Genomic DNA, 22,193 nt, shown 5'->3' with positions numbered 1-22,193 from the left:
GGAGAGTGCTTCCAGATAACCACCCACCTTCTCCACCTGAAGAGCTTGAAGACAAGAAGGAAGAGAGTGTTCCTGAAGTCAATCCACCTCATTTTCCTGAGAGGTTGATCCACCCTAGCCAACACTCCCCAAAAGAGGTTTACCTTCTAGGAGAATTGAAGAATTTGTGTGTTAAGATACCCTTTCTCCAGGTTATTAAGGATGTTCCCATCTATAATAAGCTCATAAAGGAGAAATGTTTCAAAAATCATGGGAGAAGAAAAAGAGACACCCCCACCATAAATGTTGTTAGGAAATTATCTGATTTGAAGCTTGGGAAGGTGATCTTCTCGAAATATCTAAACCCTGGAAGCCTAGTAGTAGATTTTCACATTGATGACCTTATAGTCCCTAATACCCTGATTGATCTTAGGGATGCAATCAATGTGATGACTAAGGAAACCATGATTGTTAGTGTGAAAATTCCTGGGAGGTATACCAAAAATCCTCACTAATTAAGTCACTAGGTGACAAGTGACCCTAACAACACTTTGATGGTTGATGTCATTCTAGATCTGCAATAAAAATGGAAAATTTGCAGTAAAAGAAAACCGGATCCAAAACAAATAGTAGTAAAATAATGTATCCAGAATAATAACCCAATTGGAAAGACAATTTTAAATGAATAAATATTTATTGATAACACCCAGTGAAGGAGATTTGTAAATTGGTCTATAAGTCCCCCTCCATGGAATTAGTCCTTTGATTTCCATGATGCTTCATAAATAGAATTCCCTCTCTCAATCGTGTGAAAAAACCCAAACAAATATGAATAACTCAAATGGGAGCTCAAGAAAATGACGATATTGTTGACGATGATAATGGTCATGGTGAAGAATGAATGAAAAACCCTTAAACACTATCTGTAACTGCCTTAATCCAGTCAAAGACAAAATTGATCCTAAATGCCATAAAGGGGTCTACTTAGTTCCCTGCTCATGCGGCAAACCCTATGTAGGTGAAACTGGGAGATCCTTCAACACAAGAATCCAGGAACACATAGCTGACATTAAACACAATCATTCCAAATCTTCATCTCTAGCTGAACATTCTGATAAAACTAAGCACCAAATCTGTATAGAAGATACCCGTATCTTAGCAATAGAGACGATGGATGGACCATAAGTGAAAACTAGATTCCAATCCTATCATCCAAATCGACCCCACCTAACCATAATCCACCTCTAATTGACCTAGAACAAACATAAAAAATCTAATCCATTATATTTAAAATAATTAGAATAAACACTATTATTAGATAATTAATAAATAAAATTAAAATAATTATAATTATAACAATTAAAATTAATAATTAATTGAAATAAATATAATTTAAATTAATTTAAATTAAAATAGTTTAAATTAAATAATTAATTAAAATAAATATAATTAAAATAATTATAAAATTAATCAAAATAAATATCATTAAAGTATGAAATGATTAATGCAAATTTAATTAATATAACCATGATTACAATAAAACATAAAAATTTATTCCAATTAATATTCAACATGATTAAAATTAATATAAATACAAAATAACAATTACAATAAAATGAATGTGTAGTGAGTGGTGACCAATCTGAGAAATTTTTGGATTCTGCGGCTCGAAGACACAGGATGGCTAGGGTTTACCAATTCCCCAGCACCGGTGACACACTGCGGATCGGTGAAGGGACCGCGACAGCAGGAGGTTACCGCACAAAACCACGCGCTGGCTTAACCGAATCGTGGAAGCTGTCAAGGAGCTGGCTTAGCAGCAGACCAAAAAATAAATCCCCTGTGCCAGAACGATCCCTGGGGGAATTACGATCTTCACATGGGTCCAAAACGAGCTCTGTTTACCTGTATCAGGAGCCTCTCTACGGTGCGCCGTTTGTTTTCACTATAACATGACATGGCATGGGCGATACAGCCCACCAGCGCCCAGATCTGCAGGCAAAAACATATGGTTACCTTGATTCCCCTGATTCAGTACTGCTTAAAGACAAGGGGGAAATTTTCAAGTCGTGAACGGCTATGCAATTAAGGGCAGAACAGAACGATGCGCCAATACCACACAGTCGGCCAGATCCAGCAAAGCGAGGGCTCCACAAGCCTGATCTACTTTGCATGTGCGCAGATCCGGTTCAGCGAGGGCCTTACAAGACTGATCCACTCTGCACAGACGCAGATCTGGTTCAGATCTTCATCAAATCAATCGAGGGCAAACACTTTGGCATGCGAATCAGTAAGGGAATGAGCATACTTGAGTTAAAAAAGGAAATCCAGGGTCTCCTTGGAACCCCAGCGCATCTTCAAAACCTCATATGCTCAGGGCACAGTTTGCAGGACTACCAAACCCTCCAATACTACGGCATTGCCACAGATTCAACTATTTTTCTAAATCTCAGACTGCGGGGCGGAAGTACCGGAACCAGCTCAAAAAATACAGGTTCCTTTCGGGATGCAGTAAAAGGGAAGGAAAAAATGAAAGCAGCACCGCCATCAGAATTACCAGGACCCTACATTGTTGAACAGAAGCCAGAATCACCAACGCTACAAATATCTATGCCAGAGGTAACGAGTTTACATAACGACTTATCTAATAATGCAGTAATTTGTAGATTTAATGGCTTCTGGCCAAAATCAGACGCCCTGCACCAATGGATCTTCTCAACATGGACATCTAAATGTGAAATTTACCTATGCCCTAAAGGGTTTTTCATAGTTAGATTTAACACAGAACAAGAAAGAGACAGTATAATCAATCAGGGGCCTTGGTTCTGGGGCAGTTCTGGCCTCTTCACCACCCCCTGGTTTTCTGATTTCGATGCCAATATAATGATAGTCTCAAAGATGCCAGTATGGGTAAGGTTACATGGGCTCCCTCTACATTTTTGGCATCATAGAGTATTAACAGCCATTGGGAATACCCTTGGGAAATTCCTCAAAATGGATGAAGACAGAGCTATCAGGGGAATATTTACATTCGCAAGAATATGTGTAGAAGTGGACTTCAGTCAGGGACTACCTGACCACATCACGTGGAACTTCAATAATTCTCAATGGATTCAACAACTTGACTATGAGAACACAGCGTTCCGATGTAGGGGTTGCATGCAAACAGGGCACCTTCAATACCACTGCCCTTTTGCTCGAAAGGATCCCAGGAGAACTAAGAAACAACAAAAAAAACCCAAAGGCTGGCAGCACACTGACCCATTGGAAGAAGAAGACATAAATGTGGACCCTACAGAGAACCAGACACAACCAGACACTCAAATGAGACAGAATCAAAATCAGGAAATAAATGCCCCAACTACTCATTTGGGGCCACACATTTCAGATCTGCAACCAGAGTTACAAATGGAAGTAAGTGGCATCAAACGAACCCATGGATCAGAGGGCTCGGAATCTGACAAAGAACTTCAATTGATCCCAATGGAAAATCAGATAGCTATTATTACATCCACACCTGACTCCGGAGGGTGGCGACGGGTGGAGAAGAAGAAGGGTAGGAAAGTTTAGGCATGCTGGAACTTATCTTTTTTCTGTCATTCTATTTCTGTTACTTCCTGTCATTACAGGAACAGTCATCTGCTATTTTGTGTTATTTCTCTGTTTGTTGCCTGTCATTACGGGAACAGCCATTTGCATATGCCTCTGGCATCTACAAAATGTAATTTTATCAATATGAATAAAATTACGACTTTTTTCTACGGGAAAAAAACAATTACAATAAAACATATTAATGAAAACAAATAGAATAAGAAAAATGGATTAACTATAATAAATAATTAGAATAAATATAATTAATAAATAAATTAAAATAAATAGAATTAGAACAATTAAAATTAATAATTAATTAAAAGAAATATAATTAAAATAAATAATTAATAAAATCAAAATAATCAAATTAAATAATTAATTAAAATAATCAAAATAATTAATTAATTAAAATAAATTACAAAATTAATCAAAATAAATATAATTAAAATATGAAATGATTAATACAAATACAATTAATATAACCATAACCCTAATAAAAATAATAATTCTATAATAATTTTTAAAAGAATAATTAAATTAATTCTGTCACAATTTAAAACCCTAAATTTCACAAAAACAATCAAATTAACAAAATATAATAAAACAATTAAAATTATAATTAACAAATCCTAATATCTGTCGGCTAAACATCTCATACATCTCTATATATTTGGAAAAATGAGATCAGTCTTTCAACAATCTTTCACATCCTGAAGATGAACCACCGTTGCTGGTTCGAAACGTCGATTATAAAGAAACCTAATGCGATGTATCCGGAAGATATGCTACATAAGTATGGAGTTAATCTCGAAAATGGAGAATAATAAAATATTATTGACCAAATTCAGATCTACCTACTTGGAATAATTTGTTATATTTATTAGAGAGGGAAAAGGAATTTAAAATGGTTAAATTCCTTTATTTAGAAATAACTAACAAGTAAAATGATTTATTAATAATTTTGCGAGAAACAAGAAAGCTGTGAAATCAAAATAATTATTAAATAGTGATTTAATAATTATTCTAATAACATAAATAAGGAAATTCAAATAAATAATTATTTATTTAAATATTCCCAAGGGATTTAGTCAAATGTGACAAGGAATAATTATTAAATAATGATTTAATAATAATTTCTAGAAAAAATTAAATAAATAATGATTTATCTTATTATTCTCATGGATTTTTTTTATTTAAATTAGAAAATAATTTAATAAAGGTGGTTTACTAAATTATTTTCCACAGTGAAAGTGATTTTACTATGGTAAAATTAAATCCACATGGTGTATTTCAATCCACTTAGTTAGAAATGGCTAGGTGATCATTTTTTGGTGATAACAATGATAAAACTGAATCTCCAAGTGGCTTTGAGAAAGACCACCATAATGCTGCAGCTTGCAGAGAGATCCACAGTAGCTCTTGAGGGAGTTGTTGAAGATGTTGTGGTCTCCATTACCTCTTGGGAGTATGCTACTTATTTCCTTGTTCTCTAGCCCAAAACCAAGTTCAATGGTTATCCTCTCATCTTTGGAAGGCCATGGTTAGTTATTGCTAATGCTTACATTAGTCGTAGGGCCGGGAGCATGAACATTAAGAATGGACATTTGTTTAAACAAATGGTATTGTATCCTCCTGCTCAGCCTTCTATCGAACATGACTTACCCTTATGGTTAGAAGAGGAGGAATAAGATGAACTATATCACACCACCCCCCATCCAATCTGCGCTATAGATACAATTACAGAAGGGGGGCAACCTGATGAAGATGACCTCATTGACCATATCCTTCAGAATCAACATCCCACTCCCATACCAATTGATGAGTTGATGAAATAATCAAGGAGTAATCCTTGGACTGACTTATGCCCTATTGAATAGAGTCCATACCATGTCAATATTGTAGAGTTTGGCCCACCTAGAACCTTAAAAATCAACCCTTCTCTCTCTGCCAAACATGAAGAAAAATTGTGCAAAGTGCTGAGGCGACACTTGGATTCTTTATCTTGGGATTATAAGCAAATGAAAGGTGTGCAACCTTGAGTTTGTACCCACCATATTTACTTCAAGGAGGGATGCAAGCCTGTGCACCAACCCCAGATAAGGATGAAACCAACTCTTAAGGGCATTATGAAAGAAGAACTACAAAAAATATTGGATGCAAGGTTCATATACCCCATTTCAAATAGTGAGTGGCTGTCACCACTTGTGTTAGTTCCTAAGAAGAATGAGAAATGGAGGATCTGTGATGATTACTGAGAACTCAACAAGGCTACAAAGAAGGACCATTTTACTTTTACCTTTGTTGATCAATTCCTAGATGGCCTTGCAGGGAAGACCTTTTGCTCCTTCCTGGATGGATTTAGTGGATACAACCAAATCCAGATCAAACCCGAAAACTAAGATAAAACCACATTCACATGTCCTTGGGGTACCTTTGCTTATAGAGTTCTTCCATTTTGTTTGTACAATGCCCCTGCTACTTTCCAGAGGGCAGTTTTGCGTATTTTTCCTGAATTGGTTCATGACTCTGTTGAAATATACATGGATGAATTCACTCCTTATGGATGTGACTTCCATGAAGCTCTCTCCAATTCATGCAAGGTTTTGAAGAAATGCATTGAAATTAATCTCTTCCTAAGCCTGGAGAAATGCGAGTTCTTGATTAATGAGGGGTTTGTCCTTGGCCATTCCATATCCAAGAAAGGGATACAGGTAGACCCAAACAAAATTTCCATCATCAAAAGGGTCCCTACCCCTCAAAAGCAAAGAGATGTCAGGAGCTTCTTGGGACTAGCTAGGTATTATAGGAGATTCATCAAAGACTTTAGTAAAGTGGTTTCACCTTTGTTTGGTTTATTGGCCAAAGATTCAAATTTCTGTTGGACCAACAGTTGTCAAGAAGCTCTTGAAGTGTTGAAAGAAAATTTGACCACTGCACCCATCCTAAGGGGTCCCAACTGGGCATTGCCTTTCCATATCCATACTGATGCATCTGATAAAGTTGTGGGGGCAGCCTTGGGACAAGTAGAGGATAAATTGTCTTATGCTATTTATTTCATTAGTAAGGATTTGTCTAAAGTGGAGCTAATATACACTATCACTGAAAAAGAGCTCTTAGTTGTAGTACATTATTTAAACAAATTTAGGCACTATATCACTCGTACCAAACTTTTGTTCATACTGATCATGCAACCATTAAATATTTGATGAAAATGCTTGATGTTAATGCTAGGATAATTAGATGGTTGTTATTGTTTTTTTTTTTTCGACAGAAACGGTTATGGAGTATTTATATTCATCTTGGCCTGAATGCCGAAAATATGATTACATTGAGGATGTCTATATCCTGTTGCATCTCACTGCTAAGAATGAGAATGCAGCTGAAGCTTGAAGACTTCTTCCTTGATAAGGAATCTATAGATTCGATTTCAGATATTTTTCCCCACTTGAAAATACAAACAAATTTATTTAAGAGCAAGCAGTAAAACATGGCAATAATCAGCTTATGGGATGGGTTCTCATGATTCTTCTTCGTCTTTCATCTTGACCCCGACAGAGAGGAGGGTAGCTTTGTTGGCTTCAATGTCCACCTCTTTATTATGAGTTCTCAGCACATGGTAGTAATTCAACTTCTGAAAAGCGTTTTCCAAGCCCTTAATTCTGGATATCAGCCTTGCTAGTTTAAGATCCAAAGCTGGGGAGTTGGAAACCATTGCGTTTATAATGATCTGGGAGTCACCTATAACATTAGCTTCACTTATATTTAAATCTTTGAGGATCTTGAGGCCTTGAAAGAGGGCCAAAGCCTCAGCTTGAATGCTGGATGAATGTCCAAGCCCCCAAGCAAAGGAATGAATTTTTTCCCCAATTGGATTTACAACAACACCTCCTGCACCAGCTTTGCCCGGATTGCCCTTTGCTGCCCCATCAAAAAAGAGAGAGTGCCTTGAGTGCGATTTGAGCCAGTCTTGAAAGTCAGTTTCAGATTTCCTTATTTGCCAGTCTTTAGGAGGAGGGACGTTTCTAACTGCTGATTGAAATTGCAAGTCAAGGAATGATCCCCAAGCAATGTCCTGTTGGCTGAGATTAGAATCATCTTTTATATCAGTCAAGCACTCCTTTAAATGACATTTAATCTTGATTTCTAAGGCCTTGTGATTCTGATTAGTATTTCTGAAGATTCTTCTGTTTCGTTCTAGCCATATCTGCCAACAAATAACCTTTGGAAGGATAGCCCATGCAGTTTTGATTATCTGATTTTTAGGAGGTGGGCCAGGATATCTGATTGCCCAATTAGAAAAAAGATCAGCAGTGGAACAAGGAAGCAAAAAGTTGGGATCCAAATTGTGAATAAAGGAGAACCAGATCTGCTTAGAGAAGTTGCATTCAAGGATTAAATAGACTGTTGTCTCTGCATTTTCGTTGCACAGCAAGCAGATGGAGGGACCGTAGAACCCTTTCCTCTACAATATGTCATACATTAGGATTTTGCCATGGCAAATAAGCCAAGCAAAGAAATCAACTTTGGGCCATGAAGGAAAACGCCAGACACCCTGCCAAGGTGTTGGGTTGGGGGGGACGTATGGCCTCTCATTCAGCTTGGCATATCCCATGGAGACAGCGTAGCCTCTGGCATTCAGTCCCCAGCCTTTCGAATCTCTTTTCCTCATGTGTGTGGGCGCCAAGCCATGAAGGAGGTCAAGCAGCGTGGACCATTCATTGATCAAATGAGCCAGCACCTCAATACGTTTCCAACTTGCCCAAACAGAATCGCTCCAAAGAGAAATATCCCACAACGAACACAGCCCCTCTCTATCCATCCAACATCGCAGCTCTCTAATGAAGGCTTTGTCTTCAATTGGGTCCATATTCATGATTTTATCAGTCCAGATGTTGATCTTTTTGCCATTTCCTGGGATCCAGAAGGAGTGTGCATTGATTAAAGGAGCAGATTTAACATACAGTTTAAGGAAAGATGAGTTAGGCAAATGAATCACATTGCCTAAATAGCTAGAACAAGGACCTCTGAAATACTTTTTCTAGAGAGCCAATTGGGCCCAGCCAGGCTTGGGCGCAATGATCATCCAGATAATCTTAGCTGCCATAGCCACATTCTGCTGACAGAGGTTTTTGAAATTAAAACCACCCTCCCACAGTGGCTTGGAGATGATTTCCCAACTGATAAGGGGAATCTTGTTTTCATTCTGTTTTCCTCCCTTCCAAAAGAACCTCCGCATGAACTCTTCCATTTTTTTTAATATGATTTCCGGAGCGAGAAGCCCAGCAAATTGAAATAGGGGGAGGCTGGTGAGCACAGATTTAATTAGGACAGATTTGCCAGCAATGTTGAGCCAGGAGTAACCCCAGGCTTGGATCCTAGTCTTGAATTTTTCAAGCTGAGGGAGCCAGTCTTTGCTTGCAGGTCTCTTATGAAAAACAGGAAGGCCCAAGTATTTGAAAGAGGTCCAAGAAGAGGAGGCTGCAAAACCCAAACATCTAGAAATAGCGGAGAGCAATCTGGGCGAAGTGTTCCAGCTGAAGATGTGACATTTGTTCTTATTTACAACGCTACCTGAGGCCTCACTGAATTCATCCAAAACTGCTTTAAATTTAGAAGCAAAGGAAAGAGAGGCAGTAGCCAAAAGCAGAGTGTCATCCGCAAATAAGGCGTGATTTATGTTTTTGACCCCTTTTGCAATACACAGTCCATTAATATCTTGATCTTACATATTTTTGTCTAATAGGAAGCTGAGAACATAGGCTTGGATGACAAATAACAGAGGGGAAAGAGGACACCCCTGCCTAAGCCCTCTCGAAGCTTTGAAAAAATCAGTGGCTCTTCCATTTACAAGAGGAGCAATCCATGGCTCCGAGATGCATGCCCGGATCCATTTAATGAAGTTTTCTCCAAAACCAAACTTGCTCATAACTTTTAAAAGAAAGCTATGATTTACTCGATCAAAGGCATTTGCTAAATTGAGTTTAATCACCATACCTTGTTCTTTTCGAAGAAGACTTGAATGAATTGCCTCTTGAACAAGGATGAAGTTGTCCACGATCTGCCTTCCTTGGATGAAGCCTCCTTGATTCTCTGGAATTATTTTTTAGAAGAATGAGCTTCAATCTATTTGCAATTACTTTGGTGATTAACTTGTACCCAATAGTGCATAAGGAAATCGGACGGAATCTGCTGAAGTTGTTGGCACCTTTTTCCTTGGGTATGAGGGCTAAGAAAGCGGAGTTTGTGCTACCTCCTATTTTCTGAGTATTTTGAGACTTTTGAACAATTTTGAGAAGATCCTTTTCAACAATCAGCCAACAAACCTGGAGAAACCTGGCAGAGAAGACATCCGGCCCAGGGGCCTTATCCGGATCCATATCAAAAAGGGCCTTTTTAACTTCATCTTTAGTGACTTTGGCCTCAAGGATCTCATTCATACGAGGAGAAATTGTAGAAGGAATAATGTCTAACAGATCTGAGTATTGGTGCGGATCCTTTTCTTCACTATACAAGTTTTGAAAGTGAGAAAAGGCTACTTTCTTAATGTCTTCAAAATCCTTGTGAGTGTCGTTATCCTCCTTGATCTCAAAAATAGTGTTGAAGAATTTCCTCGCCTAGGCTTGTTTGTGGAAAAAAGCAGTGTTCCTGTCCCCTGCTTTGAGCCAGAGATTTCGAGATTTTAATCTCCAGTATTCTTCTTCAACTAAGCAGGCCTTATGAAAGCACTGTTGCAGATGAGCCTCTTGATCTAACAGCTCCTCTGTGACTATAGCGTTCTCCATATGAGATTGATGAGAGGCAAGAGAGGCTTTAATGGCTTTTCTTTCTGTATCAGGGTTGGACAGGGTTTTGACCCATCGTTTTAGAACTCCTTTTACCCTTCTAAGCTTTTCCTCCCAGATAAAGAAAGGAGATCCTTTGACAGGCTGACTCCAACAATCCTTGACTGTTTGCATGAAGTCTGGCTCCTTGATCCAGAGGGGACTAAATCTAAAGGGAATAGGACCCAGATCAAGATGGGCTAGGAGCTCTAGCTTTAAGGGCTTATGGTCTGAGATGCTGCTAGCAAGAATGTGCATTCTAGGTTCTAAACCTAGTAACAGATAGGAGCTTTGAATGAAAAATCTATCTAATCTGGCAGCAATATGACCAAGGCCCACTCTTTTCTTAGACCAAGAGTACTTACCGGAAGAAGATTGATATCTAGTAAGTCCAGTCCTGCATAAGTTCCTCCGCCCATTCCCTTGCCGGATCTTGGACTGTGCTGCCTCCCCTTTTTTTAGACGAGTGAAGAGTGAGATTGGGATCTCCAACAATATATAGAAATTTTGAATAATATGACAATTATTCACAGAGATTATCCCGATTATACACTATTGCGGAATACATGCATAATACATAACCTCCTCTACTTTGATCATCAATTTAGCAGCATTAAAAACAATGAAACATTAATCGCATGCGCACATTAACATACTATGTAACCCGGGGAAAGCTTACAGCTGAAAACCCCACACTATCTGTATATTATAATGATTGAGAACATGTAACAATACATAGTACAATACTCCTCACAAGTACTCAGTACTATCTCGACCTGTTACACACAAACTAGCTCAGATCTTATGCCTCAAATCTCCTCCACTGTTTGCCTGCCTCCACTGCGCAATCCTGCAAGAGAATAATGATGAATGGCTTAAGCAAAATCGTATTTTCTTGACTGAACCATGCAATCCTCATTGGCATTACTCAATCCCACTGATTGTGCAAGATCTCATGCACAACTATAGTCACAACTGATAGCAATCTCAACCTCTAACACCTGTCTCCACTGAACTGTCCATGCACTGAGTTAACTGATGTATTCTTTAGTTGCTTTATGAGTTAATAATTAGTGAATTAATTTAACAATTAATTCACATCACTCATCACTAGTCTATTTGTAGTTAGACTAAGTACAACTAGTTTAACCAAGTCAAACTGAACACAACTCCATCAACTCCACAATCAACTCCACCGAAACTCAACCACATGAGTTCTAACTATAGTCCTGCATGCAATAGCTCAACTGACCCACAAGGAAAGCGTATTTCCTTCTGACAGCTGCATGTGTCACATCTGTAGCTCAAACTGAAGTGCTCCAAGAGGATAAGATAATGTTTATAGTCCAAATATTATTATGAGACAATAATATTCCACTGTTCTATTTTTAGCCTGGCAGTCTAAAAATAGAAACCGCCCATATGTCTAAAAATAGAAGTCCATCTATTTTTACCAACATGACCAATCATCCACAAATAGCATCCTACAACTCATAGACCATGATCCATATGTCTAAAAATAGACATAGTCTAAAAATAGACTTTGCGCCAAAAATAGCCTGCGGGCCCACTTAATGAAGGTGACTCCTTTCCACTAAGCTCCATCATCTTGTTGCATTTTCAACACAATAATAATATTTTCCAAGTTTATCAAGTCTGCTTGGTGCCTTATAGAATCCCAACAATCCTTTTTTTCCCCGACATTGACTGGAGAGCATACATTGAAAAGGCAAAAGATTTCCTTAGTATCCAGATTCTGCATTTTCAGTAGCAACCAGTGAGTATTACTAGCCTCAAAGGTGACTGCAAATTTGCTGGCGTTCCATAGAGTACCAATCCCTCCCGAAGCGCCCCGGGCAGAGATTTCTCTTGCTTCACTTTTAAACCAAAGTTTCTTGCTTGCTTGCAGGAAGACTATGTCTTCCAGCTTAGTCACCTGGACGAGAAGTATGTCTGGATTTTCTGTTCTTATTAAGCTTCTCATGGCTTCTTCCTTGACTTTACTCCCCATACCTCTACAATTCCAAGGGATGACCTTCATTATTTATGTTTTTGGTGGGCTCCCTTGGAGCCTTGGGGCTGATTTTTCAACATCCTAGGCTTTGAGGCTAGTAGTTTTTCCAGAGTTGGCTGGCTGCCCTGTAGCTTGTCTTTGTAAGTCTCCTGCTCTCTTTTTTCCCTATCAGTTTTACGGCCTCTTGTAGATCTTCTTACCGAGGTTTGGGACTCTCCTATTTGTCCTTCCTCCTCTAACTCGTCCATTTCCTGCTCTTCTTTCTCATCTTCTAAAGTCATACCTTTGGGATCTTCAGCACTTGTTCCTTTAAGGGAGGCTGAGGGAGTACCTTTTCTTGGAGAAACTGGTTTTTGGGTCTCGATCTCCTGAGTAGCTTCTGTCTGCCGGCTTAGCGGATCAAATTTGTTTTCTTGCACCTTTTTGGGTGGGGGGCATTGAACATTAGCCTGAAGAGAGCCTTTTCCAGAGGGTCCTCCCGGTTTTTGCCCTTTGTGATTGATTTTTGCTCGCTTGACTTGATTCCAACCCTCTTCATTCCCTTTCTCTGGCTCTGTGTTGGATGGAAAGTTTCTAGCAAAGTGTCCATGAACATGGAATTTCCTACATTTGAATGGCAGTTGCTCATAATCCAAGATCTGCACATGAGACCAGCTACCGACTTTGATTTTGATTACCTCTGGGAGACCCACCTCTAGATCTACTTCTACGCAGATCCTAGCACAGTCGTACTGATCCTTGTTATTTGGCCGATCTATGAATTTCCCGAGAGTGTTGCCAATGTGTTTCAAGGAATCCCAGTTCCAGCAATGAACTGGCAGATTTGGAAGACGAACACACACTAGGACAGCCTTGGGAACATCGACAGTTGGATCAAAGTCCGGAGTCCATTTGTTCAGATAGAGGCCCTGAGAGCCCATGAAATACGGCCCATTTTGGAAGATCAGATCTTTGTCTTCTTTGGAGGAGAATTCGAAGAGGAAGTACCCTCGCCCAAGAAAGTAAGAGGTAACACTTTGCTTGATCAGAGGAGCCCAGTTCCTGTTGACCCATTGCTCAGTAGTTTTCGGAGAAGGCCAAAGTCCTGTGAATTGGCCAATGAGACCACGATCAGCCAGAGATAAAGCTACTTGAATGGGGGTCTCTGGAGGCAAAGAGATCTCAGGAATTTCGTCGAGCTTCTTAACGAATTTTGTTGCTTCGCTTCTTTTCTTCTGAGGCAAACCGGCAAGAAGCTGGTTGAAAGCATCAATGGCAGGAGTAGAAGGCAGATCCTTAGGAGGACCCTGCGTCTCCATAGGATCAGGCCTGAGGCCGGCCGCCGCAGGGGCAGCCACACAGCAGAAACCCAAGCGCAGCTCAGAATGCGTAGAGAGGGCCGATAGCAGAAACTTGATCGAGTGCCCAATGTATGCAAAGACAAGATTAGATGGTTGTTATTGTTACAAAAGTTTGATTTGACTATTATTGACAAACCGGGGAAATAAAATGTTTTTGCAGATTTTTTATCCAGGTTAAGCTTGCCTATAGGTATTGAAGAGATGGTGGATGATCAAATGCTAGATGAGAACCTCTTTGCCATCTCGGTGCTTTCTCCTTGGTTTGATGACATAACAAACTACTTGGTTGCTGGGAGGTTCCCTCCTAATCTATCATCCAGGGAGAAAAACAAGATTGTAAGGAAAAAAATATCCTTTCACTTGGATTAGGGGAAATATTTTTAGATTAGGGCTAGATCAAATCTTGAGGAGATGTGTAAGAGAAGAGGTCTTTGACATCCTCCCAGCATGTCATGATGGGCCTTGTGGATGTCATTTTGCTGCAAAAAGGACAACCTTTAAAGTTTTACAAGTTGGTTACTATTGGCCCACTTTACATCAATATGCAAGGATATATACCACTATATGTGATCAATGCCAAAGGATGGGATAACCCACACACAGGGATGAAATGCCCCTACAAACTCAAGTGGCCTTGGAGCCATTTGACAAGGGGGGCATGGATTCCATTGGGCCAATTGATCCACCATCAGGATAAAAAAAGTACATCATTGTGTGCACTGATTACTTGAAAAATTGGGCTGAGACAAAGGCAGTCAAAGCAACAACTAAGCAGAAAATGACAGATTTTTTAAGAGAAAAAATCTTCTACAAGTTTGGGCATCCAAGGGAGGTAGTCACTAATCAAGGAGCACAATTCCCATCCAATTTAATTGAAGATCTCATGATGCAACACCATATCAAGCAAAATACATCCACTTCCTATCACCCTCAAGAAAATGGGAAAGTAGAGGTCACAAACAGAGCATTGGAGAACATTCTCATCCAGGTTGTTAGCAACAACAAGAAATATTGGGCAAAGAGACTAGTATGTAGGTTTTAACCCCGTACAGAAATTACCTGCATACGAATTCTAAAACACAAAAAAATAAACAATGCAAGAGCAAAACACATATACACAAGGATTTTCCCACTGGATCCCAAAACCGGGACTACCAGCTTGATTTTTCATTATGTTCCTTTCAATGTTACAATACATATTTATACATGTCGAAGCATCCAATACCATGGACCGAAAAACCATCGTGTCCAAAAAAAACATGTGCGAAAATCATGCACAAAACCATAGGTGGGTCCGCCCAACCTAACATAGGGTCCAAAACCAAAATTTTCTGGGGCGCTGCCCCGGACCCCATAAAGTGGGGTTACGGGTGCCCTTCAAACCCCTTGTTAACTACATGGAAAGAATATAACACAACCCAACATTCTCCCACTTGTTGTTTTCTTTCCACAGGGGGCCACAAGAGATCTTAGTCATTTTTCCAGCCCTGAAATGCCCATTGTCTCTCTACACCAAGAGAACTTCTTAGAGCTCAAAGATTTTGTCAATGCATCTGCAATATTCTTCAAAGTGTCCACCTTTACCAGCAACACCTTTTTGTCTTCTATCATATCCCTCACAAAGTGATACTGAACATCAATGTGCTTTGTCTTTGAATAATATGCGGGGTTCTTTGCCAAGAAAATTACACTTTGGCTGTCACAGTCTATTCTTATATCTCCCTGTACTAACCCCATACTTGAACACAATCTCTGCAACCAAACTGCTTCCTTGCTTGCATGAGTGGCTGCCATGTATTCTGCCTCTGTAGTTGATAGTGCCACTACAGATTGTTTCTTACTCATCCAACTGACTGCACCTCCAAATAGGTTAAACACATACCCACTTGTAGATCTTCTCTGATCCAAATCTCCAGCCCAGTCTGCATCAACAAAGCCACGAATATCTAGCATTTTGTCCAATGTTGATCTTCCTTGGTAGCACAAACCATAATCACTAGTGCCACGCAAATACTTGAAAACCCGCTTCACTGTTGTCCAATGCTCCTTTCCTGGTTTTGACATAAACCTGCTCAATACTCCCACTGCATGTGCAATGTCTGGTCTAGTACATACCATTGCATACATCAGGCTATCGACTGCACTTGCATATGGAACACGGGCCATGTCCTCTTCCTCTTCTTGTGTCTTGGGACATTGTTCAGCAAATAACCTCACACCTATAGGAATAGGAACCTTCACCGGTCTACTATCCTGCATATTAAACCTCCGTAGTATTGTATCGACATACTTCCTCTGGTTTAACCAGAGCTTCCTCTTTTCCCGATCTCTTTTAATTTCCATGCCCAAAATATAGTTTGCAGCACCAAGATCTTTCATGTCGAATTTGGAGGACAATTGGGTCTTCAAATCCTGTATAATTTCTTTCTCATTTCCAACTAGCAACATATCATCCACATACAAGACCAGATAAATAACACAGTCACCAATTAATTTAAAATACACACAGTGATCTGCTTTGCTTCTGGTGAAGCCAAGTCCCCGTATAAATGTATCAAATTTCTGATACCACATCCTTGGTGACTGTTTTAACCCATACAGAGACTTCTTTAATTTGCATACCAGTTCTTTCTTACCCTTCGCTGCAAAGCCTTCAGGTTGCTTCATGTAGATTTCCTCTTCCAGATCCCCATGAAGAAATGTTGTCTTCACATCCATCTGTTCTACCTCAAAATCAAAAGCAGCAGCAACAGACAAAAGTAATCTAATAGAAGTTACCTTGGCAACAGGAGAAAATATATCACCAAAATAAATTCCCGGCGCCTGAGAATAACCTTTTGCTACCAACCAAGCTTTGTATTTCTCCACCTTTCCTTCTGCATTTGTCTTCTTTTTGAACACCCATTTGCTGCCAATGGGTTTCCTTCCAGCCGAAAACTCCGCCAGATCCCAAGCCTCATTTTTGTGCAAAGATGCCATTTCATCAACCATGGCCTCTTTCCAAAGTTTTCCATCCTCTGAATCTACTGCTTCCTTTACAGTTCTGGGATCATCGTCAGTAATAGATAAAGCAAAATTTGAATAGAAAGCAGATGGACTATACCTTTCAGGCTGCCTTCTTTCTTGAACTGATCTTCTCACAGCCAGAGTTTGTGGCTCTTTATCTTCTGATTCCTCCTCTGCTGTAGAGTCTGATTCTTCCTCCTTTAGCTCAAACTCTATCTTCTCAGCTTCCTTCCGTTGGACTTCATGTTTAATAACATCTTTCACATCTCTGAACACCACATCTCGGTTGTACACAACCTTCCGTGTGATTGGGTTCCAAAGCTTATAACCCTTTAAACCATCCTTATACCCAATAAAGATGCACTTTTCAGATTTACTATCCAACTTGGTTCATTTCTCCTTTAGAACATGTACATATGCATCACATCCAAATACCATCAGATGTGAAAGAGAGGGTTTCTTACCAGTCCATACCTCTTGTGGAGTCTTATCCTCCAACGCTGATGAAGGTGACCTGTTGACCAGGTAACATGCAGTATCCACCACCTCTACCCAGAATTCCTATCCTAACCCGGCACCACTGAGCATGCTTCTTGCCCTTTCCATCAACATCTTGTTCATTCTTTATGAAACTCCATTTTTCTAAGGTGTATATGGAGTAATTTTCTACCGTGATATACCACACTTCTTACAGGATTCTTCAAATTCCTTGCTGCAAAACTCTCCACCATTATCTGTCCCCAGCACCTTTATCTTCTTCTCTCTCTGGTTTTGCACCAGAACCTTAAATTCTTTAAATCTGTCAAAGACTTCAGATTTCTTCTTGAGGAAATATATCCATGTATTCCTTGAGAAGTCATCTATGAATGATACATAGTACACAGACTTACCCAGTGATGGAACCGTCACAGGTCCAAACACATCATTGTGCACAAGTTCTAATATCTATTTCACCCTCTTACTACCAGAGGGGAAAGTCACCCGATTCTGCTTCCCATATACACAATTTTCACAGAAATCAAAATCCAGAGAGCTATTACTCATACCTCCTACCATACCTTTACCATGAAGTATCCGAAGGCCCTTTTCTCCAATATGTCCAAGCCTTTGATGCCACAACATGGTCTTCTCTCCAGAAGCCATTAGGTTTTCTACTCCACTTTCAGGAACCACAGAACTATTGCACCCATTAATAACAGTGCTACCTTGCAGCTTGTATAGAGTTCCAATCCGAACTCCCCGCATCAATACCAGTGCTCCCTGAACCATCTTGCAAGTATCCTTCTCGAACACTGTTTTTACACCTACATCATCCAATTTGCTAATAGAAATCAGATTTCTGGCTAATGCACGAATATGTAGAACACCTGGAAGCATTCTAACCCTTCCACCTTGCAACTTCAACTTTACTTTTCCACGACCACCGATTCTAGCCTTCCTGTCATCCCCAAGAAGACATCACCACCATCATATTTCTCATACTCGCAGAACCACTCTCTATGGGGAGTGAAGTGAAAGGATGCACCTAAGTCAATCAACCATGCCTCATGATCTACATGTGTACTTGAAGAAGCCAAGTACACATCCCCACCTTCATCTGAGGTGGTTTTCGCCTCTGCAGAAGGAGCCTCATCAGATCCCTTTCCTTTGTCAGGAGATTTAGATTTATAGTCCCTTTTGTAGTGCCCTTCCTTTCCACATTTCCAACACACCACCTTTACATGTTTTCCTGGAGATTTAGATCTCCCTTTAGATTTAGATCTCCCACTCGATGACTTACTTTTGTTTATGTTCTAGGTCCGCCCTCGTACAGACAAGGCATCACCATTTTGGCTCTCCATATTTTTCCGTCTCATCTCCTTCGTCAGCAAGGATGAGACTATTTCATCAAAATGCAAGGCATTTGCATTGCTACCTATTGCAATAACCAGACTATCCCATGAATCTGGTAGAGAACACAACAAACTAATGCACTTATCTTCATCTGAAATTTTAATATCAACAGATGCTAACTGACTTACCACAGTATTAAATGCATTCAGATGCTCTGTCATCGAGTCTCCATCTTTCATCCTCGAGTTATATAGCTTTTTCTGCAGGAACAGTTTATTCACCAGAGACTTATATTAGTACAAAGTCCCTAACTTGTCCCACAAAGCCTTCGTCGTAGCTTCCCCTGATACATTCAGTAATACTGAATCCGAGACACACAATCGTATTGTGCTCTTTGCCTTCCGATCCAACTTCTTCCATTCTTCATCGGACACTCCCGTTGGTTTAGTACCCGGATCTACCGCGATCCACTGGTCCTTATCCACCAACAGATCCTCCATCTTGAGTTTCCACAACTCAAAACTCTAACCATTAAATTTCTCGATCTCCATCTTTCCATTGCTCACCATCTTCTTTCACCACCAGAATCGATCTCGCAGATCTCCCACTGAACAGGGTCTACCATAGGCTCGAGCGAAACCCCTCAGCAATAGAGGCGTCCCCTTGAAGCCAAAACTACTCTGAAACCAAATGTAGGTTTTAACCTCGTACAGAAATTACCTGCATATGAATTCTAAAACACAGAAAAATAAACAATGTGAGAGCATAACGCATAAAACACATATACACAAAGATTTTCCCACTGGATCCCAAAACCGGGACTACCAGCTTGATTTTTCATTATGTTCCTTTCAATATTACAATACATATTTATACATGCCGAAGCATCCAATACCATGGACCAAAAAACCATCGCATCCAATACCATGGACCGAAAACCATCGCGTCTAATACCATGGACCGAAAAACCATCGTGTCCAAAAAAAACATGTGCAAAAATCATGCACAAAACCATAGGTGGCTCTGCCCAACCTAACATAGGGTCCAAAATCAAAATTTTCCGGGGCGCTGCCCTGGACCCCATAAAGTGGGGTTACAGGTGCCCTTCAAACCCCCTGTTAGCTACATGGAAAGAATATAACACAACATAGTAAAGGCCACTTGGGCCTACAATACCATTTGGACACCACCGTTGGATTCACTCCATATGGTCTGGTTTATGGGAAGAAATCTCTACTTTCTATTGAGTTTGAATATAACACTTTGAGAATGGAAGCTCAGTTGGACTTAGATGCCACCACAACACAACAAGAAAGGTTGCTCCAACTAAATGGCTTAGATGAGTTCATAATGCAAGATCTCTTACACATTGAAGTGATACAACAACGAATGAAGGTCTAGCATGACAAGCACATAAAGCAAAATACTTTTCAATAAGGGGATTGGGCCATGTTATATGATTCTAGGTTCAAATATTTTAAAGAGAAGCTAATGATGAGATGGTTGGCTCCATACCTAGTAGAAAAGTGTCATGAAAAGGGATATTTCCATATCATAACCATTGATGAGGAAGGCATTCCCTTACTTGTAAATGGTTATAGGTTGAAGCTATATAGAAGACCTATGTCCAAGGAAGAACTTACAAGTTCAATCAGCAAAGAATTAAATGTGATTGGGAGTTTCATAGCTTCCAGTCCACAACATTCCTAGAAATTCGAAAAAATATAAAAAAAATAAAAAGACCTGGATGAAAACTTCTATGAGGCATCTAAGACCTCCAAGGTTGAAAACCTCTCTGAGGTAGCCTAGGAGAAAAAAAAAAAATAATAAGGATCCCTAGGTGAAAACCTCCCTTGAGGCACCTAGGGTAGACATGCAGGTTGAAAACCTCCTCTAAAGTAGCCCCTGTCTCAGGAAAAAAGAAAAAAAAAAGTGAAGAAAAGAAAAACAAAGAAGAAGCTTATATCATGTCTGCTAACCTTTATCTTATTTACAAAATTGCGCACAGTGACAGATTTCATGGCTATAGGCCAAGATTTAAAAGCTACCATCCATTCATCCATCCATACACCTTGTTAGGTTCCTATACCAATAGGTGTCATATATCATGATTGACTCGGTTTAGCTCTGAAATATGTTCATACCTTTGCTTGTTGCAAATGTTTTCCATATTTGTGAAAAAAAAAAAAATGAAAAGAGGGTCTGTCCTAGAAAAAGAGTAAAAGGATAAAAAGAATAAAGAAAAGGTCAAAAAATGAAAGAAAATGAACCCCAACAAAAAGAAAAGACCATGAAAGTGTGCAAGTCCAAATGCCACTACTATTTCCTTTATGCATAATAAAAATTGTGTGAAACTTGTTACTTATGCCACAATTCATGAATAGTCAAATAGTTTAGGCTTGACTAGTTCATATTTTCAATTTCATGTATTAGAAGTAGAGAATAAAGATCTGGCCAAACAATTTAATCTTGGCAGATAAGTAGATAGGTAGAGTGAATAAAAGGAGTTCAATAGTTTAATCTGAGCCCTTCGATGTAATAAGTGTAGATTTAGATAGATATCACTATGTAAAAGAAAAGAAAGTGTGAAAAGGGTTTGTCAGTTTAAGTGCACCCTAATAAAGAAGTGAAAATGTTAGGATAAAGTAGGTAGGGTAAGTAGATGATGGTTGCAGAATAGATGTGTGGTGAATGGTTAATTTTAATGCTTAAATCTTTTGCTTTCATCACTTGGACAAAGCACAACTCACATTGGAAACAGCACATCAAGGAGACAAAGTCAAATTAATTAACTTTCTTAATCCATTTTCCCCTAAAAATTCACTAATTTCCCCTAAGTGCTAAAGGTACCTATAAACAAGTTAGAGGGGCTCAGAGCATTTCTCTGGCTTCTGGAGGGACCGAACCCTCGGCTCAATAATTTGAAATACCTAAAGCACTTAAATCCCCTTTATCAATATTCACCCCTCCATAGAATCATTCATTCCCTTAATAAAGCTTTTCCTAAGTAAAATCCTATTTTACTTAGGGAAAATAAAACATTCTTCATATAAACCCTCATATTCATTTATCCTAAGTCTTAAATATGTATGATGAAAATGCTTTCATAAACATTTTAAACTTAGCGCGCATTTCACATTCCATAAAGTCATATTAACTTTTAACCCGTAGTATTATTTAATTCCCAAAAACACACTACTCGCACCCATATTATTATATAAATCCCTAATATTTGCATATCCCGTCCCTCGGTTAAATATAACCATAATAAAGTCAATAAACGGAATTAATTCACCAATCCGTGGTTAATTAAGAACCCAACCTCCACCATGCTAAAACGAGGATTAATTAGTCACCAGGATTAGTTAATAACTCAATAACCAATCAAATCGCCCCCGATATGATTAACACTTTAATTAATATTGGGCCCGCCCTCCGTTAACTTTCCGCAACTTCCCATTTCCGACCATCGTCTGATCAAATCGCTCAGATCCAATGGATATCGTTCATATCGCACACCCTTTTTGGTCGGCCGTTAGCATGTGATGTAAGCAGTTTCCCAAACAATGCCCATGCTACGTGTCAAGAGATGTGTGGAATCGCGCAACC

The sequence above is a fragment of the Pinus tabuliformis genome, chromosome 9, assembly GCF_031772625.1.
Source record: "Pinus tabuliformis cultivar Carrire ecotype Pingquan chromosome 9, CPIR1, whole genome shotgun sequence".
In the NCBI taxonomy this organism is placed as follows: domain Eukaryota; kingdom Viridiplantae; phylum Streptophyta; class Pinopsida; order Pinales; family Pinaceae; genus Pinus; species Pinus tabuliformis.
The sequence above is the reverse complement of the archived record's forward strand: the minus strand, read 5'-3'. Positions refer to the sequence as shown.